This window comes from Saimiri boliviensis, chromosome X (assembly GCF_048565385.1).
Source record: "Saimiri boliviensis isolate mSaiBol1 chromosome X, mSaiBol1.pri, whole genome shotgun sequence".
Classification (NCBI taxonomy): Eukaryota; Metazoa; Chordata; class Mammalia; order Primates; family Cebidae; genus Saimiri; species Saimiri boliviensis.
The window spans coordinates 74,998,135-75,015,800 of record NC_133470.1 but is presented as its reverse complement, the minus strand read 5'-3'; the positions used below and the strand labels follow the sequence as shown (position 1 = coordinate 75,015,800).

Genomic DNA, 17,666 nt, shown 5'->3' with positions numbered 1-17,666 from the left:
GAACATAGAAGGTAGAAGGATGGTTACCAGAGGCTGGGAAGGCTAGTGGGGGACTGGTGGGAAGAGATGGGGGATAGTTAATAGGTAGAAAAAATAGAAAGAATAAATTAGATCAGCCGGGCGCGGTGGCTCAAGCCTGTAATCCCAGCACTTTGGGAGGCCGAGGCGGGTGGATCACGAGCTCAAGAGATCGAGACCATCCTGATCAACTTAGTGAAACCCCGTCTCTACTAAAATTACAAAAAATTAGCTGGGCATGGTGGCGCGTGCCTGTAATCCCAGCTACTCAGGAGGCGAGGCAGGAGAATTGCCTGAACCCAGGAGGCGGAGGTTGCGGTGAGCCGAGATCGCGCCATTGCACTCCAGCCTGGGTAACAAGAGCGAAACTCCGGCTCAAAAAAAAAAAAAAAATTAGACCTACTATTGATTGCACAACAGGGTGACTATAGTCAACAATAACAATTGTATATTTTTATACAAATAAATTAAAGAATGTAATTGGATTTTTTGTAACTCAAAGGATAAATACTTGAGGACATGGATACCCTGTCCTCCATGATGTACTTATTTCACATTGCATGCCTGTATCAAAACAACTCATGTTCGCCATAAATACATTCATGTACTGTGTAACCACATAAATTTTTTAAAAAAATTAAAAATCCAATCATAGCCATGCTTAAAACAAAGTAGAAATGACTTCAAATAAGAAATGGAAGCAATACAGAGTGAGTACAATTAAAAATACAGTGATCATCTTTGCGCAGTGGCAGTGTCGTAGCCAATGAGGTTTATCTGAGGCGTGATTATTGCTAATTGAAAACTTTTCCCAATACCCCGCCGTGACGACTTGCAATACAGTCGGCAATGGCAATTTTTGACAATCTATATGGGGACTGATTATTTAAAAAAAAAAATACAGTGATCAACATAAAATTCTCAATAGATTATTTTCTCTATTCGAAAGAGTAAAAGAAAGAATTAAGAAATGGAGGCATAATACTGTACTGAGAAATTCACCCTGGCTATGACTGAGAACAAAATATTTAAAATAGGAAAGAGGGTCCAGTGTAGAAGCTTACATCTGTAATTGCAGCACTTTGGAAGGCTGAGGCGAGAGGACTGCTTGAGCCCAGGTATTTCAGATCAGCCTGGGCAACACAGCAAGACCTTGTCTCTTAAGACATAAAATAAAGCAGGAAAGAGAAGGTAAAGGGTATGTAGAATAGAAATGGAGCCTTTAACTGCACTTCAAACAAGATTTTTAAAAGTAGCACAAGGTGATTATATTTTGACAAGTAGAAATGTATTCATTAAAATTATTTTAGCTGAGGCATTTTTTCCCCTAAATTCTTAAATGCTTAGCACATTAATTTTTATTTATTTATTTATTTATTTATTTATTTATTTCCTATAATAAGGCTCTACAGGTCATGAGCTAAATCTAGCTTACCATCTATATTTCTATGGCTTGTGATCTAAGAATGATTTTTATTTTATAACATGGATGAAAATCAGAAAGGAATAATATTTGGAACACATGAAAATTATATGAAATCAAAATTTCAATGTTCATAAAATTTTATTGGGACACAGAAATCTTCACATCTTTACATAATATGTATGGTATCTTAAGTAAGGCTGAGTTGAAGAACTATGACAGATATCTTTCGGTCTACAGAGTAAAAAATATTTACTATTCAGCACTTTACAGAAATATTTACTGATTCCTGTTCTATTATGTAAGCCTTTATAGCCAATAGTTTTACTTTATATACGACTGATGACACATCCCTTCTATTTTTATTTACATAATCACTCATGCAGATATAAATATTTTTAATATTTCATTATGACTTCTTTGATTTATGAGTACCATAGAAATGTATGTATAATTTCTAAATGCATGTTTAAAAACATACTTTGTTATTGAGCTTCTGTTAATTGATATTTGTACCAATAATACACTCCGTTGGATACCTTACCTTTTTATATTGTAGAAATGTCTGTTATTTTAATGGTTATTCTTTAAGTTTTATCATGCATTCTTAACAAATTATAAACTTGACTTTCTGCCTCAATCATGCAAAAGCCTTATAACACCTATAAAACAAATAATCCACTTCAAAACAAACTTTAAAATAAATCACAAAATTATCATTCTTTTATGTTAAAAATTTTTGATTAATCTACACATAATCTACTAGCGATCTTCTTTTTATTTTTCCCTTTTACAATTAGTAATTTTACTGTCATTTCCCTTCCTCAAATTACATTCTTTAAAACTTGCTTTAGTGAAAGGTTTACTGGTGGTAAGCTTTTGCATTTCTTATTCACATGAAAGTATATTTGTCATTATTGAAAGATAACTTTCAGGGTATCAATTAAAAGTTATTTTTCTCCCACCATTTGATAATATTATTTTATTTTTTCTTTGGCTTCCACTGTTGCTGCTGAGATCTCTGCCATAAATCAAACTGTAAGAAAGGAGGTTAAAAAAAAATGAGATGTTCAGAAATACCTACTGCAAAGCCTACATAAAACCTTTAAATTATCCATATGAAAAGCACCCCAGAGACTTGGTTTTGTTCATTTTCTTTTGTTTCTGCCTATTAAAAAGAGGATACTATTAAGTTCTGAAGGGGAAAACAGTTCGGATTTTACTCTTTTTAGTAATACTGTGTGGTATCCATTTGTTACCATAATTTCATATTTAAGGGTTATTCATCTTTATTAAGTACACAGGCAGAGGAAAAATGCAAACAAATAAATGACAAAACTGGCAATGAACATTTCCTGCTTAATCTTGCAATTAATTTCTAAATTAGGATGCTAACTACCTAAAGACCATCAAGCAACCGCTGGACTTTAAATTTTCTTTATTATATCCCTGTCTCTACCTTCTGATACATTCAGAGTATCACTGGATATAAACCCCAAACTGCACTATATTTCAAGCAGGTTTCTTTCTTAAGACAAATAGCTATGAAGTATGCAGAGCATTAAACCACCCTAGCAGGCAGAAATATAATAAAAGCAGGTGGTTTTGTATTCATCTTCTGTGCAAGGTATGTTTGTGAAAAATCAAATTATTTTCCCTCTAGGGTACTTTCATTGGGACAGTTACTCTAGTTTCTTGCTGCTTTATGCTTTTTTCCTTTCATTTTTTCTGACTGCATTGTTTAGAGGATTTCAAAAAACATTTCATGCTGCTGAATAGAGGTAGATTTATTGAGGAAGTTACACTGACTAAATTCTCATCTTATCCCTGTTCTTCTCCACATCAAAGGGTTAGGCAAAGGAGAGCTTTTGCTGAAAATCTGTTTTAGTTTCTCCAACTGTTAAATTATTTACTGCTTTTGTTTTTGTAGAAAATCTTTTGATAGAAATGAAAGCATCAGCAATAATGTGTGATTGCTTTCTAAAGTTCACATGTTGACTGGCTAGAGATACAATATGAGGATGACTCTATGGAAATCACCTTTTGAAGAAAAAATAGATGGTGTATTAAGAATCACATTAAACATGATTTGTTGTGACATAGATCCAAGAATACTATAGGTCATGTCTCAAACTCTTACAATTTACTGGGCACAATCAAAATATTAGATAAGATAGCTAGTTCCTTCCTTCAATATCAACCTTAGATATAATTATCTTATATTACACCTTCTAATCCTATATGGTATGGGACATCAGCCAATTTAAATGTGGCATGAATTTTTCATCTATACCCAGACTCTGTCTCTACAAAATCATTTATTTTCTCCTGACTGTGAGTTATTAGCTATTTTAGCTTTACTTTCAATAAATTCCCAATTGCAAGGCTCAACACAGGGTTTTTGAATCACTAATTATCAGGGAAATAAAAATCAAATTCCCATTAAAATGTCACCTCACCCCAATTAGAATAGCCATTATAAACAACAACAACAACAACAACAACAACAACAACAAAAACAATGCTGGTATAGATTCAGAAAAGTGGGAACGTTTATTGTTGGTGGCAATATAAATTAGTACAACCATTTTTTTTTTTAACAGAATCTTACTGTGTCGCCCAGGTTGGAGTGGGCTGACTGAAACCTATGTCTCCTGGGTTCAAGAGATTCTTATGCTTCAGTCTCCTGAGCAGCTGAGATTACAGTGGTGGGCCACCACACCCAGTTAGTTTTTGTATTTTTAGTAGAGTCGGGATTTCACCATATTGGCAGACTGATCTCGAACCCCTGACCTCAGGCTATCTACCAGCCTGAGCCTTCCAATGTGCTGGGATTACAGGCATGAGCCACCATACCCAGCCAGATAAGACGTTATTAATAAGTTCTGGTGTTCCATTGCCCATTAGGGTTACTATAGTTAACATTATTTCGTATTTCAAAATAGTCAAAAGAGAAGATTGTGAATGTTCTCACCACAAATAAATGATAAATATTAAAGGTAATAAATATGCTAAATAACCTGATTTGATAATTACAGAGTAGTTACATGTATCAAAACATCACACTGGACCCTGTAAATATGTTCAATTATTTGTCAATTAACAATAAGATAAAACAAATAAAATAGAGTTTTGTCTAGGTGCAGTGGCTCCTGTAACCCCAGCACTTTGGGAGGTCAAGGAGGGCAGATTGCTTGAGGCCAGACATTTGAGATCAACGTGGGCAACATTGCAAGACCCTTCTTTGTTTAAAAACAAGGAATCAAAAACAGGTTTTTTTTTTTAATTGCATTTTAGGTTTTGGGGTACATGTGAAGAACATACAAGATTGTTGCATAGGTACACACATGGCAGTGTGGTTTGCTGCTTTCCGTCCCCTCACCTGTATCTGTCATTTCTCCCCATGCTATCTCTCCCCTTCTCCCCACCCCCCGTCCCTCCCCCATTTCCCTCCAATGGACCCCAGTGTGCAGTGCTCCCCTCCCTGTGTCCATGTGTTCTCATTGTTCAACACCTGCCTATGAGTGAGAATATACGGTGTTTGATTTTCTGCTCTTGTGTCAGTTTGCTGAGAATGATGCTTTCCAGGTTCATCCATGTCCCTACAAAGGACATGAACTCATCATTTTTGATGGCTGCGTAATATTCCATGGTGTATATTTACCACATTTTCCCTATCCAGTCTATCATCGTTGGGCATTTGGGTTGGTTCCAGGTCTTTGCTATTGTAAACAGTGCTGCAATGAACATTCGTGTGCACGTGTCCTTGTAGTAGAATGATTTATGTTTTTGAGACTCGGTTTTTGCTTGTTTTCTATTTTGTTTTTTGTTCTTATAGAATCATTGACTTGGTAGCTGACAGTGAAAAGGAGAGCAAAAAAATACATGAAGAAGCCAAGTTTCTAAGTGCAGGCTTACTATCAACTACAGTAAGTTACTTGTTTTTTTTCTGGATGCCAATATCTTCCTCTGAAAACTAAGTGTTGAACTACTAGGTTTCTAAGAATTCCTACATTTACACACTATCATTATTTGATATCTAAGAGTATAAATGTAAAGCAACAATAATTTATACTGAAATTAAAATAAGTAAAGATGGATAACAATTACTGCTAGAATGTATATAGAACATAATATGTTTGGGTAAGCCTAAGGAAGAAAACATAGCTTTTGGAAGCATGATTGGATAAGGGTTAACCACATAAACTATGGTCTCAAACACATTTGAATTTGTATCTGGTAAGTGATATTAAAATTAATGTAATTTTTTTTTCCTCTGAGTGAGATAGAAAACCACTGGAGAATCTTGAGGATAGAAATGACATGATTTGACCTGTATTTCGAGAAGACCATTCTGGCTCCAGTATCAAGAATAGACTTGGAGCAGGGGACAAAAGCAGACATAGACCATTTGGAAGCTCAAATTATTTGGAAGATTACCAAATTGGGGTGTAAATAAAAAAAAAATCAAGAATAATGCCAGGATTTTAGCCTGAGCAATTGGGCAGTTCATGGTACAGTATTAGTGATATACAGAAGAATGAAGAAAGAATAATTTTGGAGAAAAACAGCATAAGTTTCATTTATATATTAATTGGACATGCAGATTTTACATTCAACTAGAGATGTCAAGGAAGTAGTTGGATATGTGAGACTGAAGGTAAAGAGAGAAGTCCATGCTAGAGATATAAATTTAGGAGTCAACAGTACGCAGAATATATTTACATCCATGAGACTGGTTAGGGCCACAGAGGACTTGGCAGTGACAAAATAGAAAACATCAGACCTAATACCATAAAAACCTTAGAAGAAAATCTAAGCAAAACCATTCAGGACATAGGTGTAGGCAAGGACTTCATGACCAAAACACCAAAAGCAATGGCAACAAAAGCCAAAATAGACAAATGGGACCTAATCAAACTCCACAGCTTCTGCACGGCAAAAGAATCAGTCAGTAGACTGAATCGGCAACCAACAGAATGGGAAAAAATTTTTGCAGCCTACCCATCTGACAAGGGGCTGATACCGAGAATTTACAAAGAACTAAAGCAGATCTACAAGAAAAAAACAAACAAGCCCATTCAAAAATGGGCAAAGGATATGAACAGATACTTTACAAAAGAAGACATACAGGAGGCCAACAAACATATGAAAAAATGCTCATCATCACTGGTCATCAGAGAAATGCAAATCAAAACCACATTGAGATACCATCTCACACCAGTAAGAATGGCGATCATTAAAAAATCGGGAAACAACAGATGCTGGAGAGGATGTGGAGAAATAGGACAACTTTTACACTGTTGGTGGGAATGTAAATTAATTCAACCATTGTGGAAGACAGTGTGGCGATTCCTCAAGGACCTAAAAATAGAAATCCCATTTGACCCAGCAATCCCATTACTGGGTATATATCCAAAGGATTATAAATCATTCTACTACAAGGACACGTGCACACGAATGTTCATTGCAGCACTGTTTACAATAGCAAAGACCTGGAACCAACCCAAATGCCCAATGATGATAGACTGGATAGGGAAAATGTGGTACATATACACCATGGAATATTATGCAGCCATCAAAAACGATGAGTTCACGTCCTTTGTAGGGACATGGATGAACCTGGAAAGCATCATTCTCAGCAAACTGACACAAGAGCAGAAAATCAAACACCGTATATTCCCACTCATAGGCGGGTGTTGAGCAATGAGAACACATGGACACAGGGAGGGGAGCACTACACACTGGGGTCCGTTGGGGGGAAATGGGGGAGGGGCGGGAGGGTGGGGAGGTGGGAAGAGATAGCATGGGGAGAAATGACAGATACAGGTGAGGGGACGGAAGGCAGCAAACCACACTGCTATGTGTGTACCTATGCAACAATCTTGCATGTTCATCACATGTACCCCAAAACCTAAAATTCAATAAAAAAAAAAGAAAAGATCCTAAGACTATATCACAAGAATAGCTGATGGTATCAGTGTCCTATCCACATTCCCTTGACATTTATAATTTTTGTATATACCAATGCAATTTCCAATAGTCAGCAACTATGTATCTTTCCTTTGTCCCTTTTTAAAGATTACCTCTGGATACTAAAGTGTAATCTGTCCTTACACACAGAACACTGAAAATTCACTCAGCAGTGCCTTCCAATCCATGATAAGAGTTGATAAATACTTTTTGTGTTAACCACTTATATGGGACAACAATATGGTGTGTGTTCTACACTGCCTGTCATAATGCCTAGTGGGATAAGCTTCCTCTAAGATACAATAAAAACTTTCTTGATAACTCACCCTACATTTTTTTTTCTGTCCATGCTTTATTTCCCTGTGTTCTTATTTGTATTTTAACCAGGACCTGCTCTAGGAAGAAAAAAAAATGATAATACTGAAATACTGCAATATTTGGATGTTGAGTAGATAAGGCTGAAAAGAAGTGGTTATGAGATAGGAGAAGAACACTTTATCATCTGTGTTAGATGCTACTGATTGGTCAAGTAAGATAGACTGAAAGTTGCCATAGAATTTAACATTATAGAAGTCATTGATAGTCTTGAGAAGAGTAGAGGAAGCAAAATTTTTATTGAAATGAGTCCAACAAAACTCGTAGCTCATTAGTAGCGAGTAAGATATCAACTATTTGTTCAGGGAGTGTTCCATGTGCAAGGTAGATAAAGAAACACATCATAGCTATAGAAATATGTGAGATTTAAAAAGCCTTATTTCATTTTATTTTGCAGTAGATCCACCCCTCTGCTTATCTGTGGTTTTGCTTTCCATGGGTTCAGTTACCTATAGTCAACCATGGTCCAAAAACACTAACTGGAAAAATCCAGAAAGAAATAACTTGTAATTTTTAAATTGCATACTTTGCTAAGTAGCATGAGGAAACCTTGTGCCATCCTGCTCTATCCTGCCCAGAATGTGGATTACCACTTTGTCCAGTTATTCCCTGCTGCCTATGGTACCCATCCATTAGTCATTTAGTAGTCATCTCCATTATCAGATTGATTGGTATTTCAGTGTTTATGTTCAAGTAACCCTTATTGTACTTTATTATAGCCCAGAAGTACAAGAACAGAGATATTCAAACAGGTAAAATGGTTCTACTTTATTATTAGTTATTGGCGTTAAACTCTTATCATGCTTAAGTTATAAAATTAAACTGTATCATAGGTATGGATTATGTATAGAAAAAAACATACTATACATAAGGATTAGTTCTGTTGGTGGTTTCAGGCATTCACTGGGAATCGTGGAATGTATCCCTACATAAAAGGGGAACACTATTGTATTTTTTAAGATTATAGGATTCACAGGATGTTTGCATGTGAATGAGAATAATCCAGTAGAGAGAAAAGTTTTGATAATTAAGGAAATTGGGATTATTGCTAGAGTGGCATGCTTGAACCGTTTAGGTTACATGGGTTAGTATGCACAAGTGGAGTAGCTGGTCTTAGAAAGGGGAACAAAATAATTGCATATAGTAATGTAAGGAAAGGTAGAGTATATTAGAATAGATGCAGGTAGATGTGGTGAGACATGAAGGAATGTCTGAAAATTATCCTAAGAATGCAATATGGGTTGCCTGGGCAACGAAGAAGCTGGTTCTGGTGATCAACTTCATCATCTCCCAGCAGGATGGGCTGCATTTGAACTCAATTGATAGGTGACTGAAACTTACTTTTCCACTCAAGCAGAAGAGGCTATATCTTGGCAAAGACGTAGATACCAGGAAGTTTCCTTACCAAGTTTAAAGGATACCCCTTTCAAACTATTTTTGGAAGATACCTCTTTCAAACTATTGTCTCTTAAGCCCAGACGTCTTGATACTCCAATAGTCTGATTACACTTTCATAGATAAAGTGCCTCTCATGTTTCGTGCTGTTTAACAAGTTACCACTGACTTGGCTGGTTAAAACAATAGCATATATATTAACTCATACTTTTTTTTGTAGGATGAAAGTCTGGGTGGGCTCAGATATATTATTTCCTTAGGATTTCACAAGGTGAACATAAAGATGTCAGTAGAATTAGGTTCTTATTAGGAGACTCTAGGGAAAAATTCACTTCTAAGCTCATTGAGGTTGACATAGTTCACTTTCTTCCAGCTGAGGGCCTTATTTCCTTGCTGGCCATCACCTGGAAGCTACATTTCGCTCTCAGATCCTTTCTGTGTACCTTCTCCATCTTTAGTGCTAGCTAAAGATATGTCTCTTGTGTTGAATCCTTCTCAGGCTTCTCCCAATCTTTCTGACATGCTCCTCCCCTACTCTGTTGAAATTGGCCAGAAAGCCCTTTGTTTTTAAAGGACTCATCTAATTAGGTGAAGCACACTCAGATCTTTCTTGAGGTCAATTGTTTAGTAAACTTAATCACATCTGCAAAATCCTTTTTTCCACATCATTTAAGAGAATCACAAGACTGACATCTGGGGACCTAGATAATTCTACCTGCAACAATATGGATTCTGGTTTCCATGATATGGTTCTCTCCCACATGCAAAATATATTTGTTCCATACTAAGGGTCTCAACCTTTTTTCCCTGATAGGAACTCCAGTTCAAAATTTCCTCATCAGCATCTAAATGTTAGCATATTAGCTCAAGATGAAAAATTTCACCTAGATTATCTTAGCTCAAAGTTCAAAATCTCATTATGTTATTCAGGTGCTCATGTCAAAATGAGGCTCCTGGGCGTAAAAATTATCTCTATATGAGGACCAACAAAAGAAAAGAGACGAGATGTTTTTCCTCACTACTCCCAACATACAATGGTGGGACAAGCATAGGAAAATAGTTTTAGAAATTGATTCAAAAAGGGGAAAAAGGGAAGGTAAAAAGGAGCCATGGGTCCAAGCAGTTGGAAATCTAACCAGGCAAATGCTGGATTATTCTTGATTAGGTTTTAGGACCTGGAAATAATTTCCTTGAACCTAGGTTCCCTTCCCTGAGGTCTTGCATAGTATTACTGGGACACTGGATTTTTTGGGGCTCTTGATTCTACCTGCTGGGTCACTCTTCTTTTCATGAAATTTGGTATATTTTTGTATCAAGTGGTTTTATTAACCTGCTCCTTGACAGTAGAATTTTGAGGGTCTGACAGCTTGCTTTTATTTTTTACTCTTTTTGTCCCTTTCAGATATGGCTGGTTATGTTTCTGATGATATATTATACTAAAAAACCATGTGGGTCTTACATGAATTGCTCTGGGTTTCACTCCAATAGAAAAAAAAAAAATTTAAAGCCTGGTTCACATATCTTTCTGAGATAATTTCTTATATATTTTTAGCATCTGCTCAAATGATTGAGACACAATCTTCCTAAGCTTTCTAGAGGACCTCTGGTGTGATTAAGAGAGGCATCAACTCATAATCATACACTGTTTCAAGAGGTTTTTATGGGACTGATTATTTTTATCTTTTAATCTTCCTGAGGCTTTAGTGAAAAATTGTAGAGATTCAGCTTTCCTTTATGCCACACTTTCAGCAACCATGTTTTGCTTTTAGGATCTTTTGCCATCTTGAGAGGCTAAGAATTTAAAATATTGGCCGGGCGCGGTGGCTCAAGCCTGTAATCCCAGCACTTTGGGAGGCCGAGGCGGGTGTGTCACGAGGTCGAGAGATCGAGACCATCCTGGTCAACATGGTGAAACCCCGTCTCTACTAAAAATACAAAAAATCAGCTGGGCATGGTGGCTCGTGCCTGTAATCCCAGCTACTCAGGAGGTTGAGGCAGGAGAATTGCCTGAACCCAGGAGGCGGAGGTTGCGGTGAGCCGAGATCGCGCCATTGCACTCCAGCCTGGGTAACAAGAGTGAAACTCTGTCTCAAAAAAAAAAAAAAAAAAGAATTTAAAATATTGTTAGATACTCTTTTATTTATTTATTTATTTATTTATTTTTTATTTTTTTTAATTGCATTTTAGGTTTTGGGGTACATGTGATGAACGTGCAAGATTGTTGCATAGGTACACACATGGCAGTGTGCTTTGCTTCCTTCCGTCCCCTCACCTGTATCTGTCATTTCTCCCCATGCTATCTCTTCCCACCTCCCCACCCCCCCGCCCCTCCCCCTTTTCCCCCCAACGGATCCCAGTGTGTAGTGCTCCCCTCCCTGTGTCCATGTGTTCTCATTGTTCAACACCCGCCTATGAGCGAGAATATACGGTGTTTGATTTTCTGCTCTTGTGTCAGTTTGCTGAGAATAATGGTTTCCAGGTTCATCCATGTCCCTACAAAGGATGTGAACTCATCGTTTTTGATGGCTGCATAATATTCCATGGTGTATATGTACCACATTTTCTCACCGCAATATAAGATGTAGTCACTTCCCCTTCACCATCTGCCATGATTGTAAGTTTCCTGAGCCCCATAGCATTGCTTCCTGTTAAGCCTGTAAAATTGTACATCAATTAAACCTCTTTTCTTCATGAATTACCCAGTCTCCAGTAGTTATTTATAGAAACATAAAAATAAAGTAATACACACACGCATTGTCATGATCATGTATTTAAAATGAGTACAGTCAGTTCAGTGTGTTTCACCTCACACTACATCAGGCAAGGAGTAAGGATGGTATCCATGCCATTAATTCCCTAATAGATACAAATATAAAACCATTTAATGGCTTTTATAATGAGGGCAAAATTCTGTAATGTGATCCACAAAAGCCTTCATGTTCTAATGCTTTCCTACCACTGTAGATTGATGTCATATCACACTCGTTTTTACTTTCTTATGTTTCCATCCCATGAAGATTATTTCTTGTCTTCAAACTTGCTGTACTGCATCCTTCCTTAGAAATAGCTACTCCTTGTCCCTGCAATGTGAATACTTCTACCTTTTGCTTAATAGATGCATAGCCATCTTTTGAAGTGTAGCTAATATAGAACTTGCTCTCTAAAGCATTTGTTGACCCTCCCCAGGATAAATAGAAGTTTCCTGTGGTTTATTTTTATGGTGTATTGTCGTAGAATGCTAGCTGCATGTCGTCAGGGACACTGAATCATGCCTATACAAAGTATTTACCAAATGCGTTTTGAATGAATCCTTTCTCGCAGTTCTACTTTATCTATAATCTGTTACTAGTAAGAATAATTTTTTGTCACAGGTCTTTAAATCCTAACCACAGAGTTTTTAAATAGAAAAAAAATTTAAAATGAGAGTTCGTATTTAGAACAAAACTGTCTACAATCTGGTGTGCGAGGGATGTGGGTTGTGAGTAAAGGAATATATGCTGCATTTGGGGAACTGAAATATAAAATTAGCTCAAATAACAAAGTTATTTTTAATCAAATTAGAAACATAAGAAAGTTTATTTTGGTTTTGAAAGGTATTGTGATTAATTATACAATGGTGTCTGTATAATCCAAAAATGTCATATTCATTGATGTTAAATCTAGGAAGGAATGCAAATATCAGTCACTGTGGCATATATTTATACTCCGTCCACTTTATAGAAAATATAAGTTGAAACTGATCATCTCAGATTTTGCATGATTTTCTGCCCTTATATGACCTGTGTGAAACAAAGTTAAAAAAAAATTTATACCCTACTATCACATTAAGTTAACAAAAATTTTAAAGTTCTGTCTCTTGGTTTCTAATGAATTTTGCTCACATTCATTACCCCATTCGTTTAATATTTTATTTAGAGGAATATATGCTACTAAGAAGGAATTTTAAGTTTCTAAGATAAATAGATAACATCTGAATGATAATATATTTCTCTGTGCAATAGTAACTGATAAAGTAAGAAGAAGAGTTGGATTTGTCAGACTTGATGGTCTGTCTTAAAGATCAAAGTACATAAAACACAATCCTTATTTGTATTTTTAACAGTAAAATTACTTCAAATGGGCACAGAATTAATTAGCCACCATTTCTCTATTACTTGAAGAGTGGAGAGGTTGGAAGTGGAATATGTGCTCATAGAAATGAATTTGAAAAGAAAGAGTGATGAAGTTTATTGTGATAATAAGGACAGGAGAGTTCATGGGTGTATTTTGTCACTGTTTTTGCTGTCACCTCCATTAAAATGTGAGCTGCATAAGTATTTTCCTACACATGACAATTCCTACTTTATAGTAGATTCCAAATATTTCTAGTACTGGCCTTGCTTGTTTCCATAAAATCTGAAGCATATATTCTTTTACATCTTCACCAATTTTGTCCCTTCTGGATCAAAATTCTGACACCCCCTCGTTTCCATGGCTAACAGAAAATTTTCTTTTATATCATACCTGGGGATGATTATTGGGCTTTTTAACATCGTAATTATACAAACGGATTATGTTCTTGCTTTAATAAGTTTACAATGTGTTTTATAGTCATTATCTCAATAATCCTACATAATTCAGAATAAATGCTTCATTTGCATTAGTTTTGACAGTTTTTGAAGTACTTTTACATCATAATATCTAAGCCTCACAAGCACCCTTTGAAATACAAGGAGAGCATATTTCATCTGTATGTTCCATTTACAGGTGAGGAAACTAAAATTCAGAGAAATTAAGTAATTTAACCAAGCATCTTCTTCATTTCTTCTGCATGCTTCAGTAAGTAGAAAAGGTGAAACGTGATCTCATATTTTGTTCCTAGCTCAGTGTCATGGCTACTTTCCTCCTCTATACTCCTTTACAGTAAGTGATGGAGATTTTCTCAGAACACATACATATACATATATATATACACATACATATGTACACATGCACACATATATGCTCATATATATATATATAATTCTTTTGAGATAAAGTCTTACATTGTCATTGTCATTCATGCTGGACTGTAGTGGTGCAGTCATAGCTCATTGCATCCTCTATCTCCTGGGATTAAGTGACCCTCTTGTCTCAGCCTCCTGATTAGTTAGGACTATAGGCATACAGCACCATGTCCAACTTATTTTATTTTATTTTATTTATTTTATTTTAGAGAAAACATCTTGCTATATGTTCCAGAGTGGTCTGGAACTCCTGGCACGAGCAATCCTCCCATCTTGGTCTCCCACAGCACTGAGATTGCAGGCATGAATCACCATTCCTGGCTGTGAGAATAATTTTTAAATGAAAATAAAGCAATTGAAAATTAGATTATATTGCAACTTCAAAATTTTAACCAATCCAAACACATTTTATGTTACCCATAACTCTGGTTTCATACCAAATATCCTCTTCATTTAACTTCTACTTGCTGAATATTTACTAAACTGTATTTCAGGGTTTTTTTTTCTTTAAAACATGGATGATTCAGTAATAAATGAGATCATTATGACCTCTATGTCTATGAAATTTATAGTCTAGTAAAAACTTAAGGAATTCTATTGGCATTTAAAATAAAGTGAGGTAAGTTTTCAATGAGAGAAGAATAGATGCTATACAAGTACAGAGGAGGAACATCTAACCTATACATGGTGGCTCCATAAGAGCTTACTAGATAAAGTGCTTTAAAACTGGACCAAAGTCTATGTAGAACAGCATTTTTTGAAAGCATGTGGCCTCATTCCATGTACTCTAGAAGCATATACATGGTCCTCAGATTGTACTTACCAATACCTGATAGTGCTTGTCAATTGTAATCCATAGCATCTTATTGGTCATGGCACTGTGTGGTACTGTGGGTGTGCAGAGAAGCCTGGCAGTCAATTAATTTCTATTAATGCTGCAAAGAGGTGTTCACTGGAGTCAACTTCTAGCTTTTATTAGCTCAGCTGAAAAAGATTTCTTTGACTTAGGTGCCTAGAAATTATTAATTTGAAAAATATCCCCAGTTGCTAGGTGTTTCATCTTCATTATTTACCTAAAGAATAACACAGCATAAAAGTGATAGTTATATGGCTGTGACTATCACGTCCTTTCAAGAAAAAGGTACATCTTAGAATTATAGAAAAAGTAACAATATATAGATAACTTATATGCGGATATTCTGTATACACATTTATAGTGCGTAATTTATGCCATTCACTTTACATATATTACCTAATTAAATTTAACTCTATGGTTCTGGGAGTCAGATAATATCATTTCCATTTATAGAGAAGAAGAAACTGAGAATAAAAGACATTAATCATTGGTCTAATGTGATTAGTAATAAGGAATAGAATCAGGATCAAAACCTGGATTTGTCAAAAGTTCACATTTTTCCACCACAGCACTGAGAGCTGAATGTATATTTTAGAAATCAGCACATCAACAACCATATTTTATTGATCTAGAAACTGAGGTGCAAATTAAGTAACTTATCTGAAGGCACAAGTCATGGGTTATGATACAGATGAGAACATGGTTCTATTGACTTTTTGTCATATATCTTTCCAGTAACACTACAGGTTTTTTTTTTTTTCCCCACAATATATCACCTTTTAGATATGAAGTAAAACTCAGAATAAATCAATATTATTATGAGTCTCTAAACACATGCATCTTGACCTTATGATTTTCCTGTATTGAATAACATTTGCCTTTTATATTCCTATTAAAAGTACATTGGCGCTTAACTAAGCATTAATGTTTGAAGTTCCAATGAGGACTAATATTTGATTCCTGTTGAAATAAGTGCCCCAGAAAATATGTAGAACATAATCTCTGTTCACCAGGACTATTAAATACGGAAACTTTGGAACTTTTTTCTTCCATTCTCTGTAGAACAAAAACATGTCATTACTTTATTGGCATGCATAAAATAAATAACATTTTCTGTTCTACTGATGTTGTAAATTCAATACCAATTCTCCAACCACATTGGTTATGAGCATAAAGTATATCATGTAACCTTAAAACTCTTAACAGTGAAAAGTTTAAACAAGAATGGATACTGCTGAGTAATGCTGCTTTTTTTGATATTATAGCTGCATATCTCTCTTCCCACACTCAGATAATTTCTTCAGCATGTTAGAGAAGTGAGAAATGGCTTTAGTCTCCTACTTAGGTAAAGACATCCATCATATAATATACATACTCCATTTTTTTAAAGTTCTGAATCTTGAGTAACTTTTCCGTTGTAACGGAAAAGTTTATAGTTTCTAGAAGAAGCTATTGTTTATAGTTTACCGTTTCTAAAAGAAGTTATTGTCCAAAGCTGTAAGAATTTAAGAATTTTCAGATAAGTATGTGAATGAATGAAGGGAGACTAAAAATCATTTTGAAAGATGAGGTCTGATAGGAGAGCAGCTGCATAAGAAAATCTAAATAAGAATAATAAAATTTATTACAGTTATAATGCAGGTAATTCTGACTTTAAGGAAGCATCACATGGTGTACTTCTCAGTCTATTTCAACAATATTCTGTTATTATATTGCTTATTTTATAGTTCCCTGCAATCTTTACCAGTGGTGGGGGGGTGGTTTCTGGGCTTGGATCACATAATGGTGAACAAATTAATGTAAAATAACTTTAGAAATATTAAAGCAGAAGACTATAGTGAGCTTAGAATACTGAGACAAATGCTCTCATTGTTATAAATGTTTGGATGATAAATTATGGTAATAAATGCAACCTTAGGTGGTTTGAAGGGTAGTCTGAATAAAAATGAACAGTCAAGAAGAACATACCCACTTTGACACAGGCTGTAATGGGGTCCTATAATTGTAGCCTGCCAGTGAAACCTATCATATCCAACAGAACACTTTGCTAGAGGGCCAAGGATAAAAAGCCCCTGAACTTCTTATTAATCTGCTTCAGTTACACAGTTTGTGCTTTTTCCCTAGCTCCTCACTATCCCAGTGTGTGCTCAAAGGTCCAACAAAAATTCTTTATTGTCCTCACAGCCAGGAAGAACTGTCTTGTTCTCACATCACCTCTGCCAGATACAGACAAAAAGGAGCCAGGTCTCCATCAAGCTGTGGTTTTGGCCTCCACTGTGTAAGGCAGCCGGTGCCTCCTGGGCCCTATGGAGCTCACACACATGACACTTGGAAATGCTTAACAGGAGAATGAAGTATAGTAATAAAGCAAAAACTGAGGAACTATATCTACTTAAAGTACACAAAGAAGAAACTTTTAAAATCACTCTATGCTAGCCATTTGGTATGGTGGGTTTTAGTGATGCAACAGAAATAGTAAAAGGAAGTGTTGTTGACCTCACCTGGTCCTATTGCCCCTTGCCTCACTATTCCCATCAGCTAGTTATTATTTGCCTGCAAGTCTGGTAATCATTTGGCTTATGTGAGAAGAAGCAAGTGGGATACCATTGTTACACTCCTACATTTTCAGATTACCTATTGT

General features: G+C 35.7%; 1 non-coding gene across 1 annotated transcript; it reads left to right on the top strand.

Annotated features, from left to right (window-relative positions):
* Positions 1–755: 755 nt before the first annotated feature.
* Positions 756–896, top strand: LOC120366739 (U4 spliceosomal RNA). Its single transcript, XR_005581302.2, has one exon. It is a non-coding gene; the product is annotated as a U4 spliceosomal RNA (small nuclear RNA).
* The last annotated feature ends 16,770 nt before the right edge of the window (positions 897–17,666 follow it).